The sequence below is a fragment of the Pongo pygmaeus genome, chromosome 16, assembly GCF_028885625.2.
Source record: "Pongo pygmaeus isolate AG05252 chromosome 16, NHGRI_mPonPyg2-v2.0_pri, whole genome shotgun sequence".
NCBI lineage: Eukaryota > Metazoa > Chordata > Mammalia > Primates > Hominidae > Pongo > Pongo pygmaeus.
In genome coordinates this window covers 73,559,088-73,575,189 of record NC_072389.2, presented here as the reverse complement: position 1 = coordinate 73,575,189, position 16,102 = coordinate 73,559,088, and the positions used below count along the sequence as shown (strand labels likewise).

Here is a 16,102-nt window from a genome sequence, read left to right as displayed (position 1 = left end):
ACCGCACCCAGCCTGATTCCCCTATCTCAAGGTAAAAATAAACATCTTCCAGAGTGCACAAGAAAATTAAGGTTATCATATTTCAGTCCTGATTTATAAGTTTTAGACAGAAACAAGTTTTTAAAAAGATGTACACAAATGTTCTAAAAGCCCTAGGTGGCCAGGCGCGGTGGCTCACGCCTGTAATCTCAACACTTTGGGGAGGCGGCAGCGGGCAGATCACCTGAGGTCAGGATCACCTGACGTCAGCAGTTCAAGACCAGACCGGCCAACATGGTGAAACCCCATCTCCACTAAAAACATAAAAATTAACCAGGCGCAGTGGTGGGCGCCTGTAATCCCAGCTACTTGGGAGGCTGAGGCAGGAATATCACTTGAACCCCGGGGGGCCAACGTTGTAGTGAGCCGAGATCGCATCACTGCACTCCAGCCTGTGCAGCAGAGTAAAACTCCATCTTAAAAAAAAAAAAAAAAAAAAAAAAAGCCCTAGGAATGATTCCTTACAAACTACACAGAGAAATATTAAAAAGAAAAAAATAGGTTACAGCAAAAAGTTATTCAGGTCTTGCAATGACAGCTTGCCTAAATATTTTTTAAAATTCCATCAGAAGCCTATTAATAGTAATAACCCTTTCTTTTCTACACAGAATGGAACACTTTCACTTGATTATTCTACTAGTTATAGATAAGAGAAATAATTTCACAACAAAAGCATTCTTTAGTCTATGTAAAGTAAAACTGCTAACTTTCCACAAAACTTACAGATCATTATGATCATTATCTTCAGAACAGATTATTATGATTAAAATTTAAGTTTTATGATTTAAAGTAACATTTACAAAGTTACTACAGTAGCAAAAGCAAGTTTAAGAAAATGTTTTGGCTGGGCACAGTGGCTCACGCCTGTAATCCCAACACTTTGGGAGGCCGAGGTGGGCGGATCACCTGAGATCAGGAGTTCGAGACCAGCCTGGCCAGCATGGTGAAACGCCATCTCTATTAAAAATACAAAAATTAGCCGGGTGTGGTGGTGGGTGCCTGTAATTCCAGCTACTCAGGAGGCTGAGGCAGGAGAATTGCTTGAACCCGGGGGGGGGGGGGGTGGGGGGGTGGGGGGCGGAGGTTGCAGTGAGCCAAGATCACGCCACTTCACTCCAGCCTGGGCAAAAGAGAGAGACTCCGCCTCAAAAAAAAAAAAAAAGAAAGAAAATGTTTTTATTTTCTTTCAAAAATTCCATTAATGTACATAAAAATACATTTTCAAGGTGAGGCCCATGAAAACATATTACACATTCTTCCTGAAATTTATGGAAAAGGAAAATGAGCTACTCACAAAACTCTGAGGCCAAAAACCCAAACAGACTATACTTTTTAGCATCCATTTTAACATATCCAAAACATTAAACGAAAAAGCAAAAAGAAAAAAAAAAAGGAATGCTAAAGTTACAGATAAGAAGCAATTTTTTTAAAAACACAAAAAAACAAAGTTTAGCTATCTACAATTTACTCTGTCAAAAAGAAAAAAAAAAGTTTAATTGTCCATGTCTAAAGGACAATTCATAAACTAGCCAAAAGAAATGATCTGTGGTTATGGTTTTATAAAAAAAGTCTTTTATCTTTTGTGGACATTAAAAAGTGAAATAAAATATGAGGTTTATCATAATCAGTCAAAAAGAACAATTACTGAAAACTCATTCTTAATACCATTCCTTGAACATATAGCTAATCAAATTACAGAGTACTTCTCCTAATACTCAATGCAGCCAATGTTCTTAAAAGTTTAAAAATAAAAGTTATTTTACTTCCTGTAATCCCAGCACTTTGGGAGGCTACTCAGGAGGCTGAGTTGGGAGGATGGCTTGGGCTCAGCAGATCAAGCCTCCGGCCTGGGCGAAAGAGCATGACCCTGTCTAAAAATAAAAATAAAAATAAAAAAATTTAATTTATAAAAAAGGAAAAAAAAGTAGAGATAAACTCTATGACAGAAGAAGAACAATATCACTGAATCCTAAGTCTAAAGTAATCCTTTCACTCAGCTCAGTCTTCCTGAGTGATCTCATCCACTCGTAACTTCAAAACACCATCCCTAAATTAACAATTTCCAAATCTTTATTTCCAGCCTAACCTTGGTCTCCTAAACTCCAAATCCACATCTGCTAAACACCTCTCCTTATATCCCAGGAGTCATCAACTCAACATATTCGAATCTAACACATCAACTCTCTCCAAATCACCAGTCAATGCCAGAAGCTGCTACACCACCTTCTTGTTCACGTCCAATCTATTTACCAAGTCCTGTCAATCTTAACACCTTAAAATATCTAAGTCCCTATTACCACTCTAATTCAGAGTCTGCAAGAGATTCTTAACTTTTCTCCCTGCCTCCAATATTATCCTCTCCAAGTCATTCTCCTCACTATTGCCAGTGATCGTTCTAAAATATAAATCTAATGATGTCACGCTTGTGCTTAAACTTTTCCATGATCACCTACTGCACTCAGAGGCCCCATGTCCTTAGCATGACCACTGTAACCAATCTTTTAACCAACTCTCCATCTTCCAGGACTTTTATATATGCTGTTCTTTCAAGGAGAAGCTCTTCTCCCCCCTCCCATCCCAGCCTTTTACTAGCTAACTCCAACTCATTCAGTTCTCAATTTTGATGTCACAACCTTTGGGATATTTTCCTTAATCCACTCCTAACATTAAAAAAATTTACCCTTTTATGTGCTCTCCTGTTTAACTCAGTTTACCGCTCTTATGCCATATGTAGAGAGGCCCTGTTTACTTGTCAATTCTTGACCAAAATACATGCTCTCTCTATAGAGACCGTCTTGTTCATCATCAATAAATATGCGTAACAACGGTTTGGCACCTGTTAATTATTACAAACCATATTGGTAATGCAAATCTATTAGAAATTACACATATAACCTCGCTGGGCATGGTGGCTCACGCCTGTAATACCAGCACTTTGGGAGGCCAAGATGGGCGGATCACAAGGTCAGGAGATCGAGACCATCCTGGCTAACACGGTGAAACCCGGTCTCTATTAAACAATACAAAAAAATGAGCCGGGTGTGGTGGCGGGTACCTGTAGTCCCAGCTACTCAGGAGGCTGAGGCAGGAGAATGGCGTGAACCCAGGAGGCAGAGGTTGCAGTGAACCGAGATCGCGCCACCGCACTCCAGCCTGGGCGACAGAGCAAGACTCCATCTCAAAAAAAAAAAAAAAAAAGGAATTATACATATAACCTCTCACAAATAAGGACATTATATAAATGTACCCAGTGCCTACTGAGCATACTGGCATCCAAACTCAGCAACTAGTGTTCAAACAATAATTTTTTAGTTTTAAGGGCTAAACTGAAGTTTATACTTAATCCTACAAAGAATGAGAAGTTATAAAAACATTTTCAATTGCAGAAAATGTTAAAGGGAGGAAATGGACATAAAAAAATCAATCTAATTGAAGAGTAAATAATTTGAAAGGGGATGTAAGATATGAGACCAATTTAGAGGCTGTTTTATGAATACGAAATTGACACTACAAGAGTCTGAAATAGTGACGGTAACAACTGAGAAGGAAAGGCAGGTATAACATTAAGAAGATCTGAAAAGACTTGGATGTGGAGGAAGTCTGTAGTTCAGATGGTTCAGAAATAGGGAAGACTTCTTTGAGTACACTAACTCAGTCAGGTTTCCTGGTTAATGTTCTTACAGAATTCTGTCCCTTTCCTTTATAGCATTCAACATAGTTTCAGACTCTATACATAGTTTCAATGTGGAAAATTCTCATAACAATCTGGCCCCAACTTCCCATAACTCTTTTTTTTTTTTTTTTTTTTTTGAGATGGAGTCTCGCTCTGTCGCCCAGGCTGGAGTGCAGTGGCGCAATCTCAGCTCACTGCAAGCTCCGCCTCCTGGGTTCACGCCATTCTCCTGCCTCAGACTCCCGAGTAGCTGGGACTACAGGTGCTCGCCACCACGCCCAGCTAATTTTTTTTGTATTTTTAGTAGAGACAGGGTTTCACCATGTTAGCCAGGATGGTCTCGATCTCCTGACCTCGTGATCCGCCCATCTCGGCCTCCCAAAGCGCTGGGATTACAGGCGTGAGCCACTGCGCCCGGCCAACTTCCCATTAACTCTTATTACTCTCTTACACAGATATCCACATGTGGATCTGGTAGCTGTTCCACAAACATACCTCAATGTTTTCTCTCCTCATTACCTTTGCTCATGCTGTTCCCCCTGCTTCAAAGAATATCTCAGTAATCACCTTTTTAAATTTTCTTTTTTTAAAGACAGGGTTTCACTCTGTCACTCAGGTTGGAATGCAGTAGCATGATCATGGCCCACTGCAGCCTTGACTTCCCAGGCTCAAGCAGCCCTCCCACCTCAGCCTCCCAAGTAGCTGGGACTACAGATTCACGTCACTCCCCATGGCTAATTTCTGTTTTTTTGTAGAGTTGGCCAGGCTGGTCTCAAACTCCAGGACTCAAGTGTTCCGCCCCACCTCAGCCTCCCAAAGTGCTGGGATTACAGGTGTGAGCCACTGTGCCTGGCCACCAACTTCCAAAACTCTTCTAAGGCCCAGTCTGAAATAAGCTTAGCCAGAAGTGACCTCTTCCTCTTATGAATACATTGTTAACTACTTAGATTTACATGGTTGTTTTGTTGGTACTGCTTTCTATTATTGTTTATTATTTTTCTCCTCAAAAGAATGAAGCTGGCCAGGCGCGGTGGCTCACGCCTGTAATCCCAGCACTGTGGGAGGCCGAGGCGGGTGGATCATAAGGTCAAGACCAGCCTGGCCAACATGGTGAAACCCCGTCTCTACTAAAAATACAAAAAATTAGCTGGGCGTGGTGGCATGCACCTGTAATCCCAGCTACTCAGGAGGTTGAAGCAGAGAAATGCTTAAACCTGGGCGACAGAGCGAGACTCTGTCAAAAAAAAAAAAAAAAAGGAATGAAGCAAACTCCCTGAGGTTAGCCACTCCGTGGAGGGAAGGGAGGTAGAGGCGGGGGGCAGGGGTGAAAAGAAGGTCATTAATTCCAAGAACAAAGAACAGCAGAAGAGAAAGCACCAGCTCAATGAAAATAAGCCTCAACGTCCACTCCCTCTCCCAAAGGATTCTGCCACTGGGTTCTACAAACCCCTACAATTGTCCTCCCACCTAATTCCCATTCTACTTATGAGCAGTAATATCTCTAGAAAAGTGCTGTTCAAAGGAAATACAATGTAAGCTGCAAATATTGGGACACACACATAATTTTAAATGTGCTACTAGCCACATTTTAAAAAGTAAAAAGGCCAGGCACAGTGGTTCATGCCTGTAATCCCAACACTTTCAGAGGCTGAGGTAGGACGATCACTTGAGCCCAGGAGTTCAAGACCAGCCTGGCCAACATAGTGAGACCACATCTCTATTTCGAAAAATTACAAGTAAGTGAAATTAATTTTAATGATATATATTTACTTAATCCAATAAACCTAAAATATTATTTCAACATGCAATCAATATCAATTATTAATGAGATATTTTCCATTCTTTTTTTCACACTATGTCTTCGAAATCCAGTATGTTTTACACTTACAGCAAATCTTAATTAGGACTAACCATATTTCAAGTTCTCAATACCCACACAGAACTAGTGGCCATAGTACTGGACAGCCCATCTTCTAGGTCATCTTGTCATTCACTGAAGTAAAGTTTTAGTACCTGCCTTGGCCATTCAGGCTCCAACTTAACTCCTCATCATTACTTTCCACCCTCAGCTACCCACTTCCCGGGCCACATCTTAGACCTTTCCAGCAGAACCTGCACCACCTTCAAAATCACTAACTCGAACATTTCATTTTCCAACTACAACCTCCTTTTCTTACTTGCTTCATTTCAAGAATTCAATTCACAAAGATCTCTAATTCATTGATGTTGTCATGCCCTATCCATTAGCCCCTAAACATTTCTTTGCAAAATTCCCTTGTCCCTCCACGCCTGGCACATTCAACTAGTTCCCACCTTGTAGGAGAAAAGAATGCATGCACTCATGAAGATGGATGTTATTTTACATCCACAGTCGTCAATCTCAATGGTCACAGGCATCTCACTAAACTTTCCAGTGAGCCAGCAATCAAACTTTCTAAAATAACTCTTTCATATCTTTTCCTTGCTCCTCCCACATCTCCTTCCTCCAAAAACTACCTTTAGGAAGCATATATACAACAAATGACTATTAAACTTTAACAATGCATTTAACATTGTTATTTCATATTCAAGAAAACATTTCCCAAAATAAAGTTTTTGCTAATTATTAAAACATCTGCTCTCTATAAAAATTCAAATATGGAAAGGTACAAGAGAACCAAACTATTTTTCATATACTTACAGGAGTACTAGAATGTAATTTCTTTTTTTTTTTTGAGACGGAGTCTTGCTCTATCACCCAGGCTGGAGTGCAGTGGCATGATGTCGGCTCACTGCAAGCTCCGCCTCCCAGGTTCACACCATTCTCCTGCCTCAGCCTCCCGAGTAGCTGGGACTACAGGCTCCCACGCCACCATACCCAGCTAATTTTTTGTATTTTTAGTAGAGACGGGGTTTCACCATGTTAGTCAGGATGGTCTCAATCTTCTGACCTTGTCATCCGCCCGCCTTGGCCTCCCAAAGTGCTGGGATTACAGGCATGAGCCACCGTGCCCGGCCTAGAATGTAATTTCACAAAAGCAAAAATTCTATTTCATTCCCAAATGACGTGTGAGCATTTAACACAGCTGATTTGGCATATAAATCAGCACTCATTTTTATTGATAGAATGACTGGATAAGAACCTTGCTTTAAGTAAATGTGATACCAAAGGCCAAACGGACAAAAGGAAGGAGGAGGGGAGCGTAAGGGAGAATGCTTATTTGTTTGCAAGATTTAGCAGAGAATACCTATAGCCGCAAAGAATACTTATAGCCCAGTAAAGGAATAACTATTTTTATGTTTTACTGAGAGTTTTTTAAACGTATCCAAAAAAATAATGGACAAGGACAGGTGCGGTGGCTCACGCCTGTAATCCCAGCACTTTGGGAGGCTGAGGTGGGCGGATCACAAGGTCAGGAGTTCGAGACCAGCCTGGCCAACGTGGTGAAATCCCGTCTCTACTAAAAATACAAAAATTAGCTGGGCACGGTGGTGCGCGCCTGTAATCCCAGCTACTGGGGCAGCTGAGCCAGGAGAATGGCTTGAACCCAGGAGGTGGAGGTTGCAGTGAGCCAAGATTGTGCACTGCACTCCAGCCTGAGTGACAGAGCAAGACTCCACCTCAAAAAAAAAAAAAGAAAAAAAAAGGACAAAAACGTTTAAGGTGTAATACAGACTTTAATGGTCTATGATTCTGCCAAAAAGCTGGACTTTTCTCATAACTCTGATGATTCAACTTCTTCATGGATGACAGCATTGACACATATAAACCTGAGCACTTTTCAAGACTTAACCCAGGCCAGGGGCGGTGGCTCATGCCTGTAATCCCAGCACTTTGGGAGGCTGAAGTAGGCGGAACACCTGAGGTCACGAGTTCGAGACCAGCCTGGCCAACATGGCGAAACCCCTTCTCTACTAAAAATACAAAAATTGGCCGAGCATGGTGGCAGACGCCTGTAATCCCAGCTACTCGGGAGGCTGAGGGTGGAGAATCACTTGTACCCAGGAGGCAGAGGTTGCAGTGAGCCGAGATCACGCCATTGTACTCTAACCTGGGTGACAGGAGTGCAAACTCAGTCTCAAAAAAAAAGACTTAACCCCGGATAAATCACTGTGGTAATTAACTTAAGTCCCTTCTTCCACAAACATCATCAGATGTACTTACTGTAATCTATGAGCACGTATATTGGCCATGCTCTGTCCTTCAGGCTGGAGTACAGTGGCGCCATCACAGCTCGCTACAGCCTCAACCTCCTGGCTCAAGCGATCCTCCCACCTCAGCCTCCCGAGTAGCTGGGCCACAGGCACGCGCCTCAGCCAGCTAATTTTTGTATTTTTTTGTAGAGACAGGTTTTTGCCATATCGCCCAGGCTGGTCTCAAACTCCTGCACTCAAGAAATCTGCACGCTTCAGCCTCCCAAAGTGCTGGGACTACAGATGTAAGCCACCACATTCACCCTAAACATATTTTCAGGTCTCCAAAACTTTCCTCTCCACCTTCTCCTATGGAATCCTCCTCTTTGAAGAATGCTATAGTAAATTTGGAAATTTACAAGACTATGATATAAAATATTAGATGCAACGGTTTTAAGACAACATTACAAACAATAATATACAAAACCATTGTTTCACTCCTAGTTTTTACCTTTAAAATAAACTACTGATACAAGTTACCTAGAGGAAATGGGGAAGAGAGGATGAGGGTGCACAAAGGAAGCCCTCAAGGTTTTAGAATGCTCTATTTATTAGGCTTGATGTTTGCTTTACTACCTGTCTATAAGTTACACATTTTTCTATAAGGTTATACATACTATGCTGTATATAATTTAATTTTTTTAAAAAAAGCAACCTAGCTTTCTCTTAGAAAATAACACAATTTCTACTACCACTCAATATAAATCTTAATTCAACATAGGCAACTATTTAAGAATCATTATTATATATTAATATAGTTTGTATTATAAGCTTCACAGAAAGTGAATGACCTCCAGTTAAATATGACCTCCAGTTAAATATGAATTCACCATATACAAATGTCTGCCATATTCCCCCCATAAAGAGAAACAAAATGATAGTGAGGGAAGAAAAAAAGAAAAATCTTTAATCCACAAGGACAAAAAGAAAAAAATAACCAACTAGAAATTTCAACAAACTTTTTGATGATGAAAAGCAGGCAATGCAGTGGTAACTAAATCAGAAGAGGAAGCTACAACCTACAATGCCTAGAGAGAGGAATACTAAAGAAAGGCAAGCAAATCTAAAAACACAGGCGGCAAGGTACAAGATGGCTGTTGGAAAATCTGAACACACAGGATGGTTAGACCCTCAGGTCTCCTCTAACTAAATATCCAGGAGACAACTTCCCTACCATGCCCCCTAGCCTCTCGTAACACAAGAGGCCAGAGGCTTACTGGACAACTGAACCAGAGAGGCTCCAGACTCAGACCAGCATGGAGCTAAGATCAAGGGTGAGGCACAAGTCTAAACATGTGGAGATTAAGCAAAGCCTGCATACTCATAAGTGGGACATCTTTATCCAGGTAAAGGCTACTTACCTGGCTGATTACCTTACTTATCAGCCAGGTAAGTAGCCTCAACAAGAGATTGTAGAATTCCTCTCTGGAAAAAATGGACAGACCAGACCTACTCACACTTAGAAGACCATTAATCTCATTCCTGGGACTATCTAAATTCAGAGGTGAAGACTAATGGCAATTCTAAAATTCATGTTCTTTTCCCTGATTATGATTCAATTAGACACAAAATACCATACTTTTTTTTAAAGATCTTTAACCTTTAAGATGTTACCTGATTTTGAAATCACATATTAGAATAACTTCTGGGACAAAAATATTCCTTTTCCAGTCTTACTTTGACACCCTGGGGAAAGATGTTTAAGGAACAGAGGCTGAAGTTTTTCACACACCACTCTAAAGAAATGCAGGAAGAAACTGAAAAGCATTCAGAGTCTTACAATTTCTAGGTCCTGTTTCATGTTTATCCCACAAAAGGGAAAGGAGAAAAACAAAATAGGTAGAATGCAAATCAATCATATATATTTGGTAAGAGCTAAGCTCTGCTGGAGAGGAAATTATTGGCTAACATTAAGTTAGGGAATTTTTCATTTATTCATGTGATTCTTATATTTTACTACAGAAAAAGCAATCAGGCCAGGCATGGTGGCTCACACCTGTAATCCCAGCACTTTGGAAGGCTGAGGCGGGTGGATGATCTGAGGTCAGCAGTTCAAGACCAGCCTGGCCAACATGGTGAAAGCCCATCTCTACTACAAACACAAATATTAGCTGGGCACAGTGGTGCGCATCCTACTCGGGAGGCTGAAGCAGAAGAATTGCTTGAATCCAGGAGGCGGAGGTTGTGGTAAGCCGAGATCATGTCACTGCACTCCAGCCTGGGCAACAGAACGAGACTCTGTCTCAAAAAAAAAAAAAAAAAGAAAAAAGAAAAAACATAACTTTGAAAAAATAAAAAGTTATGTATTTCCCACACCATTATTGATTAAAAGTACTTCAAGCCAGGTGCAGTGGCTCAACACCTTGAATTCCAACACTTTTGGGAGGCTGAGGCATGAGGATCACAGGAGTCTGAGCAGCCTGGGCAACACAGCAAGACCCCATCTCCAAAAAAAAAAACTTTTAGTCAGCTGAGAGCATGGTGGCAAGCACCTGAAGTCCTAGCTACTCAGGAGGCTGAGGTGGAAGGATCACTTGAGCCCAGGAGTTCAAGGCTGCAGTGAGCCATGATCATACCACTGCACTCCAGCCTGGGCAAGAGAGGGAGACCCAGCCTGGGCAAGAGAGGGAGACCCTGTCTCCAAAAAAAAAAAAAAGTACTTTAAGCACATTCATTCAGTGCAATGCAAGCTACTACCGTTCAGCATTACTTACAGAGATGCAGGATTTAATTAAATAGCTTAGCAAACTGCCTTCTAAGAGGATCACTAGAAGTAAATTTTTTTCCTTTTTTTTTTTTTCTCAAGACAGGGTCTCACTCTGTCACCCAGTTGGAGTGCAGTGGATCTCAGTTCACTGCTACCTCCGTCTCCCAGGATCAAGCAATCCTACCACTTCAGCCTCCCGAGCAGCTGGAACCACAGGTGTGCATCAACATGCCCAGCTAATTTTTTGTATTTTTGGTAGAGATGTGGTTTTGCCATGTTGTCCAGGCTGGTCTGGAAACCCTGAGCTCAAGCACTCTGCCCGCCTTGGTCTCCCAAAGCACTGGAATTACAGGTGTGAGCCACTGCCCCCAGCCTTATTTTTCCTTTTAAGTTATAAAAAATACCATGAGTGAGAAGGTGAAAGGGATCATCCCATTTTAAATTAGGCACTGCTGTACTGTAAATTTTAAATTTTAAAAAAGATAAAGTTTTCAAAGTTTTTGCTCTCGGGACTCTTGAAAGTGGAGGACCATCCCCCCCACAAAAAAACTTTATGTTGATTAAATCTATCAATATTTACTGTATTTGCAGTTAAAGCAGAAAACTTTAAAAGATTTGTCATTTAAAAAAAATAATAGCTGGGCATGGTGTCTCATGCCGTAATCCTAACACTTTGGGAGACCGAGGCAGGCGATCACTGGAGCCCCCAACTTCGAGACCAGCCTGGGCGACATGGCAAAGCCCATCTCAAAAAATAAATAAATTAATTAATCCATTACTTGTTAACATAAATCTCATATTTTAAAAATATTTTTAATAAAAATTAGAAGACTATCATGGTTTTACATTTTTGCAAATCTCTTTAACATCTAGCTTAATAATACATCTTGATTCTCACATCTACTTTCCCATTCAATCTGTGTATTAGATTGTTTTGGATGAAGAACATAAAGGAAATCTAGCCTTATGAAGCTCTATAGAGTTGGGAAAAAATAGAGTATTTTTATTAAAATGCTCTAGCCTTTTCAGATAACTTTCGATATTCTTTGATCCTTCACCAAAACACAACAAATGGCAGGTTCTTAAAGGCTGCTGCAACACAGGAATCTGAAACCGTTATCAGTGAATATTTCCCACTCTGATAAATTGAAATTCATTGGTCTATCTTCCATTTCCAATGGATCTTTTTATCCAGGCATGATTTTGTAATATCATGCATTGGTTATTTGGAAAATATTAGTTCACTGAGTTATGCAGTTCTTCCAAATGTTGACATATTTCACTATGCAACTTCAACATAACACATTCATTAATATCACACTGATCTTATCAAAAAAGTCAAGTATTGGGAAACTGTCAAGCTCACAGTGGCAAATACATGTCTTCCAAAGTTCTATTTTCACTTGAAAGCTTAAATTTTATCATTAGTAACAAATATTGTCAGTTGTTTTCCCTGTAGTGACAGGCACACTTTGTTTATTTTCATGAAAATGTATGCCAAATACCCAAGTCTGTATAACCATACTTTGCCAGCCATTTTTTCAAGTAAAAATGGTATTCCATTTAAAAAGCTCACAACTCAACTGCACAATTTCTTTTCCTTGAGTTAACCACCAGATTTGATATTCAATAAAAGTGTTTTACAGGTACTTTTCATTTCATCATACAAAATACATTTTTAAATGTACTCAAGGATTAAGATACAATAAAATTAGTAAGTTTTACTGCTTCATCAAGGACATAAAGTTTAACTGGCATTTTTTTTTTTAATTCCAAGTGCACGTGATGAAGAACACAACTACTAGTACAATTTAGTACCACTGCCTTAATTTGTGCCAAGGTGCTGGCAGTTTTACCCACCACTGATTTTGCAAATGTCAGCACGTAAATAATGCCTATTATTAGGAAAATCATTTTGACCTGGAGAACCCTCAGAAAAACTTCGGGGAACCACCAGAGGCCTGAGAAATAGACTTTGAAAACCTCTGTAAGAACTGATGTATTACTTGTATAATTTTTAAAAAGATAATTTTTAGTAAACATTCCGCTATAACAGAAATATTTAAATAAATATACATACATATGTGATAATATATTAAATCACCAATAACCTGGTACCTCATACACAGCAGATACCCAAAAATATAATAAATAACAGAATGTGATAAATAATTCTTTAATAAACAACAATTACTGAGAATCTACTATAAGCCAGTTTCTAAGCCAGTTCTGTGCCTCTTAGTCCCCTCCTTGGGTAACTTACAGAAGCCCATAGACCAGAATGATTATTTTAACATATGAGAAAAAATATTTACTCTGAAATCTTTCCAATCTTTAAGATTAGACTTGCATGACTGCAAGAAAAAGTCTTAAAATTCACCATAAAGCACAAGATAGCATGTTAAGTTCTATTTTAAGCACTATGCCATGAGCTTTTTTAAAAACAGGCTTGCTCACATTCAGAAACCCAAATACAAAATGAATTGCTTTGGCTGAGCACTGCCAGGACTGCATAAAGACCCTGCGTTCCATTTCTCCTCAAGCTATACAATCCTTACCTGTGATGTTTTCATTCCTATCGTTAAGTGAAACTCCAGCATTAATACTACAGAGGTTACATTAAATGTGGCAATTATTTTTTTAAAAAAAACCAGTACTGTATAGCAAAACCATCGAAACAAGTTGTTAAGAACTTTTAACCATATACACTGATAAATTCAAGAGGTAAATCTCTATAAACATACATAGGGAATATTACACACTGTTAAAAAGAATGAGACCATCTCATTGTTTGGACATGTCATGGAAAGACCTTCACTATCTATTGTGAAAAAAAGCAAACTGTAGGATGCTACATATAGTATGGTCTCACGGTTTTAGAAAAGATATTTATGTACAATGTACATTCACTTAAGTTCCTTCTATGTGCCTAGTTTTGTTCTCATCTAGACATACACACACACAATAAATTAAAAATATTATACAGACATACACATTTAAATGCCCATGCAGAGAAAAAAATGAATACAAGGCCAGACACAAAAAGCGACATATTTTTATTCCATTTATATTAAATGCCCAAAATAGGCAAGTCTACAGAGACTCAAAATAGATTATCAGTTGCCTAGGGCTAAGAGTGAGGTAAAGTTTGGGAAGGGGATAATGCTAAAAGGATGTAGGGTTGCTTTTCGAAGTGAAAAAATATTCTAGAACTGATTGTGGTTAATGGTTACACAACTCTGTGAATACACCAAAAACTACCTGACTGTGCACTTTAAATAGGTGAACTGTAATGGGATATGTTAATTTTATCTCAATAAAGCTGTCACCTCCCCCTGCCCACCCAAATAAGAATACACAGATATACACCAAACTGATTGCCTCTAAGAATGAAGATGATGAGGTCTTTCCATTTTTACCCTATTTACTGTTAGATCATTACAATGAGAAGTGTATTCACTTATTATCTCTATAACTTAAAACAATGTAAAAGGTAAATCTAAAACAGCCCTTGATAAATTATTCTGGATTTAATGTTATTCAAGTTCATCTAAGCAGCAGCAAGAAAAAAGAGCGAAGATATGACCCTAAGAATATTTTCAATTTAGACTGTCTTATAGACAAGAGCATCAGGCCCTAGTCTCTGACAGAAACAAATCTTGAACATAATTTGTTCATCTGACACATGTATATTAAAAACACCTATTGTGTCCACAGGGTAGGGATGGGAGAATGGGGGGGTGTACAAACAGAATACCAGCCAACAAAAAGACGCAAACTAACAGCTCTGGCTTTAAGTTAAGGGCTTTTGCTATATAGCTGAAGAAACAAAACACACATACAAAGTGGAATGGGGTCAGACAACAGAAAATCTTGAATACTAGACTGAGAACTAAGACTTCATCCAGTTTTCGATGGAAAGCCATTCAAAGTTTTTATAGATAGGAGTGACAGAATGAAAGGAGTGTTTTGGTGAAATTAACCCAGCAACCAAAGGGGGTAAACTGAAAGCAGTGAATAGCAGAAAAGGTAAAAAAAGAGATTAAGTTTTCAAAAATAGGAACGTTTACAACAGTCCTATGAGAGTTACTGATATCTCCATTGCTAGTTAATATTCAAAGGATTTATGTTTGTTTTGTTTGCTTGATTTAAGGAAAAGCTGAAAAATAAAAAGGTGGTTTCTTCATTTTGATGAATTTTAGAAGTTCATAGCTAAGAATGAAGACTTACCAGAAAAGTCTGAAGGAAGGGTTCTAGGGAATTATCTTTTCATGTGACACTACTGAAACCAAGAGTAGAGGGAATCAAAAGTAACAGGAGTTGCACAATTTTTAACATGGAAGGGGAAGTATAGTCACAAACATCTAGCAAAAAGTGCAGTGGCAATTAATACTTCTGAAATCGATGGTTAAAGACAACTAAGTACTTCAAAATTGTCTCTACTGCCTATTTCAAAGAAATCCTAATGATAAAATGTTACATAAATGCAGATTTAGGTGAAGACCAAAGTCGAAGGAATCAAATTTAGAGTACGATCAATTTCCTCAAGTTCCTTCTACATGCACTACTTTTCAGATGTTGCACAAATAGCATTCTTAATTCACATATGCATTTATTAACTGGTTTAACTCATAAAGGTTTTTTCTAAAAATAAAAATGCTTTCATTGCCTATGTTATCTTTCTAAAACCAGATCCTGGGCCAGGCACGGTGGCTCACGCCTATAATCCCAGAACTTTGGGAGGCTGAAGCAGGCAGATCACGAGGTCAAGAGATAGAGACCAACCTGGCCAACATGGTGAAACCCTGTCCCTACTAAAAATATGAAAATTAGCTGGGCCCAGTGGCGCGTGCCTGTAATCCCAGCTACTCGGGGGGCTGAGGCAGGAGAATCGCTTGAACCCGGGAGGCAGAGACTGTGGATCCTTGAAACAACGTTACCTCCCAATTTAATACTATGGCAACACTTTGTTTTGAGATTAAAAATATGGTAAAGTCTTATTTCCATTTTCTCTATATTAATGTTCAGTATAGTGTTTGTTTTTTGGGGGATTTTTTTGTTTGTTTTTGAGACGGAGTCTCACTCTGTCACCCAGCCTGGAGTACAGCAGCACGGTCTCAGCTCTCTGAAACCTCCGCCTCCCAGGTTCAAGCAATTCTCCTGCCTCAGCCTCCTGAGTAGCTAAGATTACAGGTGCACACCACCATACCCGGCTAATTTTTGTATTTTTAGTAGAGATAGGGTTTCACCATGTTGGTCAGACTGGTCTCGAACTCCTGACCTCGTGATCTGCCCACCTTGGCTCCCAAAGTGCTGAGATTACCACGTCTGGCAATGTTCAATATAGTTTTAAAATGCCAGTTAAAAACTGATAAGCATCAGCTGGGCATGGTGGCTCACACCTGTAATCCCAGCAAAACAAAAAACACTGATAAGCATCTAAATAAGGTAAAAAAACTTGCAATATTTGATCACTGTGATATAATTTCCAAAATCAAACATACTTGCAT

The 16,102-nt window shown here is 39.4% G+C and overlaps 1 protein-coding gene across 2 annotated transcripts in view; it reads right to left on the bottom strand.

Moving 5' to 3' along the window:
- Positions 1-16,102, bottom strand: part of PIAS1 (protein inhibitor of activated STAT 1) — a 129,795-nt gene that overhangs the window by 107,741 nt on the left and 5,952 nt on the right. The window contains exon 1 of one of the 2 annotated variants that reach the window (XM_054451161.2): positions 9,882-9,902. The exons of the other annotated variant lie outside the window; for it this stretch is intronic. The gene's annotated coding sequence lies outside the window, so the exon portion shown is untranslated. Of the gene's footprint in view, positions 1-9,881; positions 9,903-16,102 lie in introns of those variants that run through there. 2 annotated transcript variants of the gene reach the window in all.